Source organism: Vombatus ursinus, unplaced genomic scaffold (assembly GCF_900497805.2).
Source record: "Vombatus ursinus unplaced genomic scaffold, bare-nosed wombat genome assembly UNPS02014779.1, whole genome shotgun sequence".
Classification (NCBI taxonomy): domain Eukaryota; kingdom Metazoa; phylum Chordata; class Mammalia; order Diprotodontia; family Vombatidae; genus Vombatus; species Vombatus ursinus.
Window position 1 is genome coordinate 60,314,566 of NW_020954557.1, and position 16,131 is coordinate 60,330,696.

At 34.2% G+C, this 16,131-nt stretch overlaps 1 protein-coding gene across 9 annotated transcripts in view; it reads right to left on the reverse strand.

Moving 5' to 3' along the window:
• PKP4 (plakophilin 4) overlaps nucleotides 1-16,131 on the reverse strand; it is a 235,078-nt gene that overhangs the window by 126,737 nt on the left and 92,210 nt on the right. Inside the window, exon 2 of one of the 9 annotated variants that reach the window (XM_027865900.1) lies at nucleotides 9,550-9,614. The exons of the other annotated variants lie outside the window; for them this stretch is intronic. The gene's annotated coding sequence lies outside the window, so the exon portion shown is untranslated. The remainder of the gene's footprint in view (nucleotides 1-9,549; nucleotides 9,615-16,131) is intronic. 9 annotated transcript variants of the gene reach the window in all.

Genomic DNA, 16,131 nt, shown 5'->3' on the forward strand with positions numbered 1-16,131 from the left:
TTATGTACAAAGCACTGTGCTGCTGAAACTGGGGCTATGAAAACCAAAACCAAAATCCCAAAACAAAACAAAACTAGTCCCTGCCCTGAAGGAGCTTACAGTTTATTACGGGTATACAACATAGATAAAGACAAGTAAATATAATATATTTAAGGATAGATATTGTGCTCGTGCACTTGTACACACACACACACACACACACAAATAATAGAAACATAAATAAGATCTGAGGATTTCTGTACATAGAAAGCTTGGTATGAGTCAACACTTTTACTTGGCAGCCAAAAAAGCTAATGCAATCTTGGACTCATTAAAAAAATGCCTTCCCTCTACTGACTATATCAAATGTATCCTGCTATATCTTGTTTGTACACAGTTGCTTGCATGTTTTCTCCCCCATTAGGTTGTAAGCTCCTTGAAAGGGACTACTTTTTAAAATTTTATTTCGAGAGGGATTAAGTATTTGTTATTGTTATTGTCATGTCTGACTCTTTGGGTCTCTGGGGTTTTCCTGGCAAAGATAGAGGAGTAGTTTGCCATTTCCTTCTCCAGCTCATTTTACAGATGAGGAAACTGAGGCAAACAGGGTTAAGTGACTTAAGATGAGTCTTCTGACTCTAGGCCTGGCACTCTATCCACTGTACCACATAGCTGTACCTTACTAGCTACCTACTGTATACTAAATGAGGCCGATTTGAACCCAGATCCCTGACTCCAGGTCCAGTGCTATATCCATGTGCTACCTACCTGCTCTTTTAATAGGTGTTTAAGAGAAGCTTACTGACTGACTAGAAAGATTCTAGTCCTATTGTATTCTGCCCTGATCAAACCACATCTGGAGTATTGTATTCAAATAGTTTCTTGTGCTACATTTTAGCAAAGAAATTGATAAACTGAAAAAACCTGAAAGAACAGTCAGAATGATGAAAGGCTTTCCATTCATGCCATATGGGAAGATATTGAAGAATCCTGGGAAAGTTTAACCTGGAGACTCAGGGAGGAAAGTGACAAATATCTTCAAGAAAATGAGGGGTTAAACAGATAACAGTAGTTTCTCTAAGGCAAAACAAGGAACACTAAGTGGATTCAGTAAAGAGAAAATTTAGTATTGAAAAAAGGAAAAACATTCCAACAATCAGAACTAGTCAAAAAATAGAAAAGGCTGTCCCTGGAAGTAGCAGAGAGGTTTCAAGGAAAGATTATGAGATCACTTCTCAAGCAAGAAGCCACTAAAGTGATTTTCCCAAAGCACAGGTCAACTATGTCACCTTCTTCCACAACAAACTCCACTAACTCCCTCCCTATCATTACCTCAAAAATCCAATATAAAATACTCAGTTTGTTATTCAAAATGCTTCACAACCAACCTTTACAGTCTTCTTACATATGAGATATTCCCCATGGACTCTTCTATCCAGTGACACTGGTGACACTCCGTCTCCTGACTAAAAAGATTTCCCTGTCTCTCATGCACAGAATGCTTTCCTTCCTCATCTCTGCCTCTGCCTCTTGACTTCCTTGTTTTCTTTTAAGTCCCAGCTAAAATTCCACCTTCTACAGGAAGCCTTTCCCAAATCCTTTTAATTCTAGACTCTTCTCTCTGTTGATTATTTCTAATTATCTTGTATATAGCTTGTTTGTACAGAGTTGCTGTTCTCTCTCCAATTAGAATGTGAGTTCCATGAGGGCAAGGACTGTCTTTTGCCTTTTTTGTAACCTCAGAACTACAGCACAGTGCCAAAGTCAAAAAGCCCACTATCCTTCCAGCTAATCTCATCATTACTCTTGACTACTCATTCTTCTTATATATCCAAACACTTGACAGATACTGCTGTTTTCTACGTCCATGAAACCTCTGACATCTATCTCCTCTCACTAATGAAAAAGCTACAATAGTAATCCAGAAGACTAAAGAATGTTTGGGGTGGTGGGTATAGGAGGAAATTGTGGAATAAGGGAGTAAATATACGTGAATGAATGAATAAAACATTTAATAAGGACATACTGAGTGTGAAGTGCTGTGCTACGCGCTGGGGACACAAACAGAAAAGTTAAGACAGCCCCTGCTCTCAAGGAGCTCATATTCTAATGAAGTAGAAAATACATATGGAAGATTTCAGTGGCCAGTCTGAAAGTAAAGTTATATGATCCTTAGGGTGCAGTAGCAAAGCAGATGTTAACATCTCTTCTTTTCTATCATATTAGCCAATCTGATAGGCGTGGGGTGATAACTTGGAAGGTGTTTTAATTTGCATTTCTCTAATCAATAGTGATTTAGAGAGTTTTTTTTTCCCATGACTATAGATAACTGATTTCATGTGAAAACTGCCTGTTCATATCCTTTGAACATTTATCAATTGAGGAATGGCTCTTATTCCTATAAATTTGACTCAGTTCTCTATATATTTGAGAAAATAGGTCTTTCAGAAAAACTTGCTGTAAATTTTTTTTCACAGTTATGATTACTACGTATTTCCCTCCACCCTATTTCCCCCCATTTATACTACTCCCTCTTTCCTTTTACCCTATCCACTCTCAAAAGTGTTTTGCTTCTGACTTTTACCTCCCCCAATCCACTCTCCCTTCTATTAGACTCTCCTCCCCTTTCTCCCCTCCTACTTTCCTGTAGGTTAAGACAGATTTCTACACAAATGAAGGTATATGTTACTCCCTCTTTGAGCTCATCCTGATGACAGTATGGTTCATATGCTCCCTCCCACCTCCCCCATCTTCCCCTCCACTGTAAAAGTTCTTTTGTGTCTCTTTTATGTCAGATAATTTACCCCATTCTACTTCTTCCTTTCCCCTTCTCCCAGTGCATTCTTCTTTCTCACCCCTTAATTTTTTTTTTAAAAGATAATCATATTCAACTCACACCCAAGCCCTCTGCCTAGGTATACTCCTTCTTAAACAGTTTAATTTAATTGAGACCCTTAGGATTTCTTTCCTGTTGACCTTTTTACAGTTCTCGTGAATCTTGTATCTGAAAGTCAAATTTTCTATTAAGCTCTGGTCTTTCAATCAGAAATGCTTTATTTTATTGAATGTCTATTTCCCCCCTGAAGGATTATATTCAGTTTCGCTGGGTGGGTGATTCTTACTTATAATCCTAGCTTTTTTTGCCTTCCAGAATATCATATTCCAAGCCATCTGGATCCTTTAATATAGTTAACTAAATCTTGTGTTATCTTGACTGTGGTTTCAGGATATTTGAATTGTTTCTTTTTGGCTGCTTGCAATATTTTTCCTTGATCTGGAAGATCTGAAATCTGGTCATAATATTCTTAGTTTTCCTTTTGGAAATCTCTTTCAGGAGGTGATTGGTGGATTCTTTCCATTTTTATTTTACCCTCTGGTTCTAGAATATCAGGGCAGTTTTGATCCATAATTTCTTGAAAGACGATGTCTAGGCTCTTTTTTTGATCATAGCTTTACCATAGTCCAAGAATTTTTAAATTCTCTTTCCTGGATCTGTTTTCCCAGTTCAATTGTTTACCAATGAGATATTTCGCATTTTCTACGTTTTCATTCTTTTGAGTGTGTTTGATTATATCTTGATATCTCATAAAGTCATTAGTCTCCACTTGCCCAATTCTAATTTTTAAGGAATTATTTTCTTCAGTTAACTTTTGTACCTTCTTTTCCATTTGGCCACTTCTACTTTTTAGGAAGTTCTCTTCTTTAGTGACTTTTTTGTATATCTTTTTCCATTTGGTCAGTTCTGCCTTTCAAGGCATTCTTCTCTTTATTGGATTTTTTGTGCCTCTTTTACCATTTTGCCTATTCTTTTTTTCAAGGTGTTATTTTCTTCAGTATTTTTTTGCCTCCTTTACCAAGCTGCTGACTCTTATTTTTCAGGATTTTATTGCATCACTTTCATTTTTCTTCCAAATTTTTTCTCTACCTCTCTTAGTTGATTTTTAAAATCCTTTATAAGCCTTTTCCATGGCCTGAGACTAATTCATATTTTTCTTTGAGGCTTAGGATGTAGGAGTTCAGTTTGTTGTTTTCTTCCGTGCTTGTGTTTTGATCTTCTCTGTCACCCTAGTAACTCTGTAAAGTCAGGATCTTTTTCTACTGTTTGGTCATTTCTCCAGTCTATTTCTTGACCTTTTTTTGACTTTTTTTTTTTGACTTGTTTTTGACTCTTTGCTGAAGAAGGGCTCTGTTCTGCAGTGGAGAGCTTCATGTTTTTTGTGTAATTGTTTTCAGAGATAATTCTGGGGACCTGTAAGTTTTCGCTTCTTCCTAGGTGGTATGTCTAGGAAGAGGTGTGTTTATTACTCTCCTGGCCTGCACTCCAGTCTCTGAGTGACCACGAGCACTCTTTTCTGCCCTGGATCTGTGGATCAGGGTCCCAGCTCCCCTGCAGGCACAAGCTCTGGTATGCTAGTATTCCTCCTCACCCTGGACCCAAGTCTGGGTAATGTGACAGAGTGCTGCCCTCAGTGCCAGCAAAGGGACCCCTGTATTCTCTGTCTAATACCCCTGTCTGTTCTGCCTTTCAAGGCATTCTTCTCTTTATTGGATTTTTTGTGCCTCTTTTACCATTTTGCCTATTCTTTTTTTCAGCTGTGTGAAAATCTAATGAGATAATTTCTTTTTCTGACCAGCTGTCTAATACCCCTACCCGTCTATGGTCTGAGAGGTCTAAAAACCACCACTGCTGCTATTGATTTAGTCACCCCCAAGGCCTACTGCTGGTTTGCTTGGCCTGGGCTGGACTGTGCTCCACTCTCACACTGGTGTAGGTGCAACAGACCTTTCCTATTTACCTTTTCAGGGGTCTTGGACTGGAAAATTGTTTTACCCTGTCCTTTTGTGGTTTCTGCTGCTCCAGAATTTGTTTTAGGGCATTATTTAAAGTTATTTGGAGGGGTTTTGGGGAGAGCTCAGGCAGGTCCCTGCCTTTTCTCCATCACCTTGGCTCTTCCCTCCTAATGTCTCTTCTTTAATGTCATCTCGATTTGAAAAAATGTGTTTCTGATGTTGGACCATTAGACAGTGCCAAAAAGAGAAAATTAACCACTTGTATACAACAGAAATAGTAAGAACAACTCAGGGATTTGACACCTGGAGACAATAATATTAACTAGCCATCAATTTAATATTTCTCAAGTACTTTTCCCATTGAACTTATCAAAAGTCTATTGTTTCTTTATGTACAGACTATGAATATGGAAGTCTGAGAGAAGACTGAGTTACCAGGATGACTTACATAATTCTTAGCATTCAACTTAAAATACCTAAGATTGTTTGTTACAGTTTCCAGAGAGCTTTCTCATTGATTATCTCATTAGATTTTCAACAACCCCATAGATGGGGTAGAAATTATCTCTTAAAAGAGAAAGAAAGGTAAGTGGGCAGTAGTTATAAGATGCTTCCAAGTTCACAAGCATGTATTTATTCTGTGTATATTTACATATGTACATTTGTCTCTCATGACAACATATAAACTCCTTGAGATGAAGTGAAAGACATGTTTTGTCTTTGCATTCCCAGGACATAGCCCATTACCTGGTATACAGTAAACACTTAACAAATGTTTATTGACTAACTGAGCAAAGATTAGAACATAGATGTATGAATTAGCTCTTCTGAGCTCTGTCTTCAACTATACACTCACTGCTTCACCAAACAATGATATTTAACAGCCACAACTTCTTTTCTCCTTCAAATTTAGTCCAATTGTAAATTTTGAATTTTCTGAATAAATTTATGAAGAATTTGTACCAATTTCATCATTCTCTTCTATCACCTACTACCCTAAGTCCTTATATTTTCTAATGCCCCAGAAGATAAAGTATTCCAAGTAGCTGACTTTACTACATAATTAAAACTCATTCCAATTTTTTTCCATTAAAATTACTTTTGATGGAGTTCTTTCTAAATTGTAATTTACATTTCCATGACTTCTGAAACAGAAGCTACTGAATATAACACTTTACATGATGGCTATCAGTATTATGAAAATCTCTGTTGAACTACATAGTAAAAGGAATATTATGCTTATTTAGTAATTTCTCTTATGTCAGACTGTTGGCCAACCCTATACCTGTTTTTATGAGCCAAATCTTCATCCCCTAAAATTTGTTGTTTTCAATTGAATGTAAGGGCAAGGACTATCTTATCTTATCAGATTTGCATATACCCAGAACCTAGCACATGCACTGGCAAAAGGTAGATATTTTAAAATTTTTGTTGAATTTAACTATTAAATGGTAATCCCTTATGAACTATAAAATCAGATGATCAAATTTCTAAGTGAGAAGCTAAGGAGCAAAATGTAGGAATTTGAGATATTTCAGACTTTTAAGGTAATGAAAGTGTTTGAAATAACTAAATTTAATAGGAAAAATTAAAATCCATAGGCTTCCAGTTCAATTTATACAGTGAAATTTGTGATTAAGATACTATACAGCATTAGGGGAAATTTTTATGAAAAAGTCAGTGGGAAAAAAAATCTGTTTTCTACAAATCTATGCATCTAACTTCCTTTTCCTGATATATCTAACTAAATTTTATAATCACACACATGTACACACACACACAACTTTAGAGTAGTGTAGCAATCATCTTTCCAAATATAGATCAAAGAAGTGAATAGAAATATTTGGATTCTCATAGCAACACTAATTATTCACACTGGACTAAATTATTTACCAAGTTTTATTGCTATTTTGTAAAGTATAAAACAATTCAGAAATTTGAATTTTTAAAAAAGTTGGTCAGTATTTTTTTGAGTCCAGAGTTGCATTAATTGAAAGCCTTAAAAAATATAAAATTCTGCCCTTAAGTCACATGCAGAAATCTTCTTAAAATCCCATTTAAGAAAATATTTTTGACTGAGAATCTTAGAATTTTAAGAGAGAAATCAAATCTTAATTATGCTCTTCATAGTGTTTCACCAACATACATTCAATAAGGAAACATATCTACCTTTTCAAAGCTACAAAAATTCTTTTGGTTTAGATTTTTCAGAATTGTTGTAATGGAAACCAATTGGGAAAGGATGATAAAAGATAGCAATAGTCAATGTTGGAGGATCAGCAGGAAGATAAGCACAGTAATACCCTGATGGTAGAGTTGTGAATTAGTCCAACCATTAGGGAAAACAATTTGGAATTAAAAAAACAAAGGGACTAAAATATCCATATTTTTTAACTCAGAAATTTCACTGCTACGTATATGCCCCAATGAAGACAAAGATAAAAAGGATGTCTATATAGATCACAATATTTAAAACAGTATTTTTGTGTGGTAGTAAAGAACTAGATACAAAGTAAATGTTTATCAAATGGAGAAAAGCTAAGGAAATTGTGGTACTTGAATGTAATGGAATATTACTCTGCCGTATGAGAATGAAAAATACAGAGAAGTACGAAAAGACTTGCATGAACTGACAGAAAGTCAATATGAATTGTGACAACAATGTTAATGTAAACAGTTCCCCCTTCTCCTCAAAACTCAAAATAATAAAAACAAAAATGAAATGGAAAGTTTTGTAATAAAAATGATTAAGTTTAGCTTCAAAGAAGAGAAAAAGTACCTTGCAGAGGTCTCAGACTATAGCTGCAGAAGATCACTATACTGTCAGACTTGGTCGATGAGGTGGTTACTTTTTTTTTTTTTGATGAGGCAACTGGGGTTAAGTGACTTGCCCAGAGTCACACAGTTAGTAAGTGTTATGTGTCTGAGGCCGGATTTGAACTCAGGTCTTCCTGACTCCAGGGCTGGTGCTCTATTCACTGAGCCACCTAGATGCCTTATGAGGTGGTTACTTTAGCACTGCATTCCCTACTCCCTTCCTCTTCGTTTTTTCATTGTGCAAGGATTTTATGTGGAAGAGAAGCAGCCACTGAAATTTTTCTATATGAAGTGCTAATTAAATATTAGTCCTTAACATTAAAAAAATTCAAATTTGCAATAGGAACATTAATTTGTACATTCCTAAAGCACCATCCTGTAGCAAACTAATTAGCAAAAATTTAGACACTAAAAATGACAATGTTTAGAAAGAGCAAATATCACTGTCAAACACTGCCTAGAAAAAGGGCAGTTATCCATTGGCTTTAAGTAGTAGTCCATTTAAAAATTCTGACATATTGATATTTAAGTAATCAACAATTTGAAAATAAGTTTGGGTCAATCAAAACATAAATATATTACCTATGTGAAGAGACTAAACTTCTAAAAACAGAAAGAAAAAATATGAAGCATACCCTTTACCAAATAATTTCTTTGATTCTTAAAATTGGCTATAGAAGCAACTATAGCTAACGTGTTTTGTAGAAGATGAACACATCAGGAAGGGAATTAGACTACTAAACTGAAACGCCCTGTGACTCTGAGGTTCTATTACCTGGAGTTCTTTTCTGTTTTAAGTTAAAAACAAACAAACAAACAAAAAACCCCAAGCATTTATTATGCATAAGGCACCAATAAGTATAACATGGTTTCTATTCTAGAAATAGTTAAAAGTACTTCTCTAAATATGGCTGGGAGTGGAGGAGGGGGTTATGGAGGAGGTTGGCAACCTTGAAGTAAAACAAAAGTACTTCTTTTTTTTTAGGCAATTGGGGTTAAGTGACTTGCCCAGGGTCACACAGTGTCAAAAACTGTTTGGTCTGAGGTCGCATTTGAACTCAGGTCCTCCTGACTTCAGGGCTGGTGCTCTATCTACTGTGCCATCTAGCTGTCCCCAAAAAAGTACTTCTTAAGAATGCTCTTAGTTCTCATAAGGAAGTCTTTTAGCTTTCTGATAGTCATATTTTGTCTTCAACAAGGTATACATTCAGCTGAAATAAATCAATACTATGAATTTGGCTAAAAAGTAAAGTGGTCTTTGTTTAAAGGTAACTGCATGCACTCAACCACAAAGTGCAGGGAATACCTGCCAGAAATATAAAGTAAATTTAGAAACTTCTCCAAAAACTGCATTTCAGAAAATTACTAGCTATTTGTTGAAAATTCACAAAGCAAAGTACTATACAAGTCATTTATATTTTATTAAAAGGAAAAAATTTTTCTTGACCATATGGAGCTCTTCTTAGGAACAAATTACTATTTTGAGATGTATATTACTACCACTACCACTACCACTACCATTACCGTTACCATTACCGCTACCGCTACCGCTACCACTACCACCACTACTACTACATGCATAAAACTCTAGAAATACAAGGGACCTCCATCCCATAAAGTAACTAATAAACTTGCTTCCTTTGATCTCTTAAAGTGGAATAATGGAAGGAAAGTGTCACATAATCTTAAGAGTCAAATACTCATTTGCCAATGATGGTGCAGGGAATACACACTATATTATTTTGAAATGTTTCTTCATGCTCTGTCTCTCTCACTTCCTTGAGAATCAGAAGAGGATGGCAGCCAATATCATCAAAGGAAAAAATGGCTTCTCAGAGCTAGGCAGTATCTGTAGGTATAATCAAACTACAGTATCTTAAGCCAGAGAATGTTAAAATGCCTTTTATGTATTGAGGAGTCTTAGAGCAAGCTCTGATGGAAAAGGGTATTGTCTCAACTCACCAAACTGAGGTAGGGGTTGGGAACAGAAGGGTTCCAGTAGTTGTGGATGAAAAATAAACTTAATGCTGTGGAAGAAAGAAAGAGCAACAAGCAATTTAGCAGTAAAATACACTGTAGTGGATGTTCCTTTTTGCTCTATCAGGTTTGCAGGTAATCAAGTGAACATATTAATTAAAAAGTTAAAGTACTATAAAAACTCACCTATCCAGAACTTTCATAGAAAGAATGTTTCTAGGCAGCAGTTTTCTGGATAGCCAAAAGTTTACCTCTTAAAAACATTAATCCTTTTTAAAAAATCATAACTGAGGAAAATCTTTCTAAAATATATCATGCTCATTCAAATAACCCTTCTTAAATAGTATAATCAACAATCAGCCAGGACACATTAAGTGACTTGGGATTCAAAAGACAAAAGTGAAAGTTTTTTTCAAGAAGTTTATATTCTACCAAGATATACAAAGGTAACTTAATGTTTCTTTGACCAGTCAGGACTAGCATTGTGAACAACTATTATACTTTGTTATGACAGAATTTAGGGTTTGAAAAACATTAGCCTTCAAGATTTGAGATACACAAGGCTTTGATAATAAACTCTGCAAGGGTATCACATTTTTCCACATTTGTGTATCAAGTTGAGTTTTGATTCTTTATCTCCTCATTGATGACAAGCTGATAATTCTCACTGCCATTAATATATCTGCCATTAGCAGCCATCTATTTTCTAACTCTCTGTTGTTATTCTGGGAAATCATATAAACAGGTTTATTAGAACTATTTATGAAATAAGAGGAAATGAGCTACAACTGAAGGTCTATACGTAAAGTGCTCAAGAAAAAAAGACAAATTCACTTGAGGGCAGTTTTGGTTTTAAATAGGTAGTATTTTTAGGTTATTTATTTTATATGGCTAAATTATGTGATGCAGTATTTATATTTTGAAAAAATATATACATATACATATAAACGAAAGTATAAGAATAAAGGACCAGCAATTATTTAAAGGGGAAAGAAGCCACAGGACATGGCAGTGGTGGTGATAGTAATCTAAAAATATATATTTTTGGAGAGGCAAATTTTATATGTATATATGTGTGTGTATATATATATATATATATATATACACACATATATATGTATGAGGGTTTTACATTGAACTCATTTGTATTCATTTATATAACATTATTATTTTAATTAACATATAAAAGTTAAAACAATATAATTGAAAGATCAGTTGTATTTAGAAAGTCCCTGTTATAATGTGTACTTATCTGAAGATCTCCGAAAATCTTCACTCTTTAGTATGGTAATACAATAGATTTAGCAGACTGACTAATGGTCATCTTGGAATGCAGGGAGAACCTGATTCTAAGATTAGGTAGTGGAGGTAAAATCAAGAAAGAAAACACAGCAGCAGCAAAATCTTAGAGAGATAGAGGTTGGAGTGCAGGTTACAAATGGAAACAATGACTTAGGAAAGAAGGTCAAAATGTAGCAACAAACTTTGGGCAGTTAGGTGGGCAAGGTTAGGCAGGGATATTTCACAGTCTCTTCAAGTAAAGAGATCAGTCAAAATGCAGGAAAATACAACCATTAATTTAGTCTAAAAGAGTTACTAGTAAAAAGTCATATTCTGTAACACTCCACCTACTGAAGGCTGAACTACATGATTATTAGTGTCTTTTCTAGATCTGAAATATAATGATGTTACACTAAAGCAATTTGATGCTATTAGTTTTCTTAAGATTTTTAATTTAACCATAAGTCATTCTGGTCAGTGAAGAAGGTAGGCAATGAAACCAAGGAATATGGTAATATCATTCCTGCCTTAATATCTGGGTGGAAATTATTTTTCAGACCAAAAGATGAGAAAAAAAAGCCTTCATATTACTATTTGTAGCCATAAAATCAGGCAATTCAAATATACAATTTTATTTGGAAGGACAAATCAATAGGAACATCTGAAGAATACTTTTAAGTTTTTTTTTTTTTTGGTTATGTAAATACAGAGAAAATACAACCAGTCTTGGATTAAATTCAGATTAAATAACACAAATATAGTTTAGGTACACATACTATCCAAAATGGCAAACTCTAAAGTTCTATAGATCATTAAGTATTTTTTCAACTTGATGACATTCACTAAAATATGTCTGGAAGCACTTAAAATCTAGTAAAAAAACAGTCACAAACTTACAAATATTAGGTGAACGAATGAAACACCATTTAAGAGTACAGTCAATCTGTTATCAATCAGAGGAGCTGGAGTGCTTGTGGTTTTAAAATTATTCCAACAAGGTTCATTTTAGTTAAAATAAAGCTAATTTGCTTGTTTTATTTGCTATGTGATTATGAATTTTTTATGAGTTTTTCATGCAGGACAGAACACTGAAAGGCTCATCTGGTTTTTTGCTACCATAAAGTGCTGTTATAAATATGTTGGTATATATTTATAGTAATACTTTTGTGGTAGCAAAGAACTGGAAACAAAGTAGATGCCCATCAATCAGGGTATGGCTAAATTGTAATACATTAATATAATGGACTATTAATGCGCAGTTAGAAACAATGAACATGATGAATGCAAAGACTTATATGAACTGATGCAAAGTAAAGTTAAGCATTGCTTAGAAAATCATATACACAATGATTAAAACAATATAAATGGTAAGAACAAGAGATACACAACCACTGAAACTGAATGTTGCTAAATTATATAGAACAAATTTGTCTTCAAAGTTAAGATGAGAAAACATCTCTGCCCTCTACCTTTCTAGAAGTGGGGAGTCCATGGTAGTGCTTATAATGTCTGGTTTTTTCCAATGCATTCATTGGCATTGCTGATTTTTTTTCTTTAAAAGTGACCTTGTTAATAATTGAGCAAAGTAATCCAAATGTAAGAACCAAGAACTGTTGTCAAATCAGATATCCCACATTATCTAATGTACAGCTGGATTTTAAAAATCTAAATGTAAAACTTTTCATTTACCCTTAACTGAATCTTATTAGTTTAATGCCATTGTTCTAATCTGTAGAGATCTCTTTGATACTGATTCTTTATCAAATATTACCTTTCCCTCCTAGATTTATTCTACATACAAATACAAGCAGGACTTGTTTGTAAATAAAAATTGTTTGAAATGAAGTGGTAAAATGTAAAGAGCACAGGCTTAGGAGATAAAGGACCTGGGTTCATCTTTCATGTCTGACACTCCTACCTAAGTAACATAAGGAAAGTGATTAAACCTCTATGAGACTCAGGTCTCCCATCTATAAAATTAGGAGGTTGGACCAGATCACTTCTGTGGCTTTTCTAGCACTAAATCTATAATCCCATGCACCTCTGACAAAGCTATGGATGGATCTCCATGGTATATCACTAGAGACATCCCTTAAGGGTGACATTAATTCATTGCTCAAAACTCTTAGTATGGTTATTAAACTAGCTGATTGCTGGATGCCTCACTATCATTCAGCTTATACTTTTCCAACTTCTAATTTTCCACTCTGCATTTATTCATCCACAGAGATACGAGAGAAGTGTTTCAACAGAAGCAAGAAGACAGGAAAGGTGAGGGAGATTCTTATATGAGAAATGAAGTTGAACTAGGTCATCTCTATGGTATCTTCCAACTCAAAGAGTCTCTTATTCTACATATTACCTATATAATATTTGGGGTGAGAGAAAAAGGAAGTGCTTTTCTGCAACATTTTCTCTTACCCAAGTAATCCTGAAAAGAAAACCTAGCAGGAAATTCAATGCTGAATGTGTCAGCCATTTAATCTCAATAATTCAGCACCCATTCGTTTTAAATTTAATAGCACAGGTTTACATGTATAATAGGGAACAATGATTCAACACTCAATTTCACTGAGCAGAGATCATGAACTAGTTGCCATTCGGCTTAAAAAACTGAAAAGAGTGGCTAGGTTTTATACATTAGCAATAAATGAAAAAAGGCTTATTATTTTAAATTGTAAATATGGGATTTCAATCCATAGTTAATGAAACTGAGAACATCTTTTCCTTAAACATGTTTTTACACTTATAAATACAGTTTGAATCCTTATGCCCAAAGCAAAGCAACAGATTATAGACAAGCCTATGGTCTATTTCAATTTTCCTCCCATACTGTAGAATTGTATATATTCCTTGCTTCTGTGGTTTGAATTTTTCAGGACAGCTTTCATATACTATGCAAACTGCAGAACATATACAATATGATCTTTATTCTTCCCTGAAGATCCTGACATGTATTAGCTAGTCTAAGAAAACCCAATATACAAAAAGTCAAACTAATAAAACAAAATTTAAAAATGTATCAGTGAGAGCCAGTAGAGAAATATTTTCCCCTTTACCCCAGGATTTACCAAAGCATTTCTAAAACAAACAAAAACTCAAAAATTTACCTTAAGGAACTTAATTATCTAATTTACAAAAATTTGATACTATATACATTTTCAGGGATACAGAATCATAGATTTACAGCCAGAAACAGCCTTAGGGTTCTTAAGTCCATTCATTGTCCCTACCACTCCCCATTTTACAGATGATGAAACTGACATCCAGAGAGATTAAGTGGCTTGCCAAAGACACAGACAGAATAAGTGGTAAGAGGCAAGATAAGAGCCCAGGTCTCTTGACCCAAAGCCAGAGTTCTGTCCATTATACCAAGCTTCCTCTCATATAAAAGAAAGGTACATTTCTAAGACTGTTTTTAATGAAATTTATTTTAACTATTTAAAAAATTTTTTTATTTTATTTTACTACTTATTAGATCTGATTGTGGATATGTGGATTTTGTTGTTCAGTCGTTTCAGTCATGTCTGACTCTTCATGACCCCTTCTGGGATTTTCTTGATAAAGATAGGTTTGCCATTCCCTTCTCCAGCTCATTTTACAGATGAGAAATTGAGGGAAAGAGTTAAGGTTAAGTGACAATGACCAAATTTGAACTCAGGTCTTTCTGACTCCAGGCCTGGTGCTCTATCCACTATGCCATCTAGGTGCCCTTAGCAATATGGTTTGAGAATTGGGATTAGTTGTTTTAGGGAGGCAGTCAAGTCATATAATATGTAGAAATTTAGTGCAATACTTCTAAAAACAATTTCGAATGAATGAAGGTTATTGGTTTGGCAGATAGGAAACTGTCTTAGATGATGTTAGATAAACGTAGCCCACCCAGAATGCTGTTCATTGACCTAGTGAAATCTTATCCTTAAGGCCTACCTCAGGGGAACATCCTGTCAGAAGCATTCCCTATGCACACCATTGGAAAGGGAGCTCTTTGAATAAGATAGCAGTATGGAGGTACACATCTTATTGCCCATTTATATATAAAGTCCTCCTTTGGGGAGCATAAAACCTCATCAGAAAAGAGGTAAAAAGGAGAAACAATGGCCAAAATTATTAGATATTTTCTGATGCATAAATATAGCTTTCGTTCCCCCATTAGAAACTGGTCAAACTGAAGTAAAGAAAAAAAAGTCAGACTAACATAGCCCATTTGATCCAATTGACAAATAATGCAAAATGTAATTGGTTACTATATGAAAGTGAGGTCAATATCAGTCAGCACAGGTGTATGATAAAGATAAGTTGTATCCTCAGACTGATTATTGTATGTGAATATAAAGTATGTGAACTCCAAGTTAAAGAATCTTTGTGTGGAAGCTAAAAGTACCATGATATATTTTGATAAGTATAATGAAACAATTGAAAAAAAAACTCAAAAAATTATTATAGTTTTAACTTTTCCACAATTATATTTAAACTGACTTGGCTTAAAATTGTACTGATTACTTTAAAAAATGAAAGAATATCTGCTCTTGATGGATAAATTCGTAACTGATTTATCCACTTAAGTAGCCAAAACAAATACAAAGACAATAGCCTAAATTAAGTAGAATATAGAAACATAAAGGAAAAAGCTTAAATCTAGAAGATAGAATCCAGTATATTTACCAGAATCCAGTATATTTACCATTGGAATTCACAAGTAATTGGTCAAAGGTCACAAAATCTAATAAATTTAACTAACATCTTCAAAGTATACATAGGATGTGCTGACAAGACAGAATTTTTCCACAGAAAAATTAGATTCTTTTAAAAAACAAAACCAAAATTCTGAAAACCAAATCTTAAAGATAACATCAAAAAGATTACTAACAGAATCAGTACGGGTAAAAAAGCCTTATTCAAAAGAACTGGTGAAGCTACCTGAAAGTATTATTATAGTTAAAATGCTGCTTAGAAAATTATATTCCAAGAAACTAGGAACAGTCACACTTATAGATATAGCTGAAGAAAACTGAGATCAATTAATTTTGAAACCAAGTTCTTTCTATTTTGTATTCCAAATGGATGAAAAAACAGATATAGTAATTTGATTTTACCCCCCCACACGCACATAACATGAAAGAGCTGTTGCTTTGCAAACGTACTGTCAACAATGCATCATTAAGAGAAATTTTCAATAAAATTAATGTCTTAATGAAAATTATATTATCTAGGAGAATTGTATTCAACTTTGCATTGACAGAGCTCAGTTAATATCATGATAAAATGTAGGTGCTGTAAGTATCA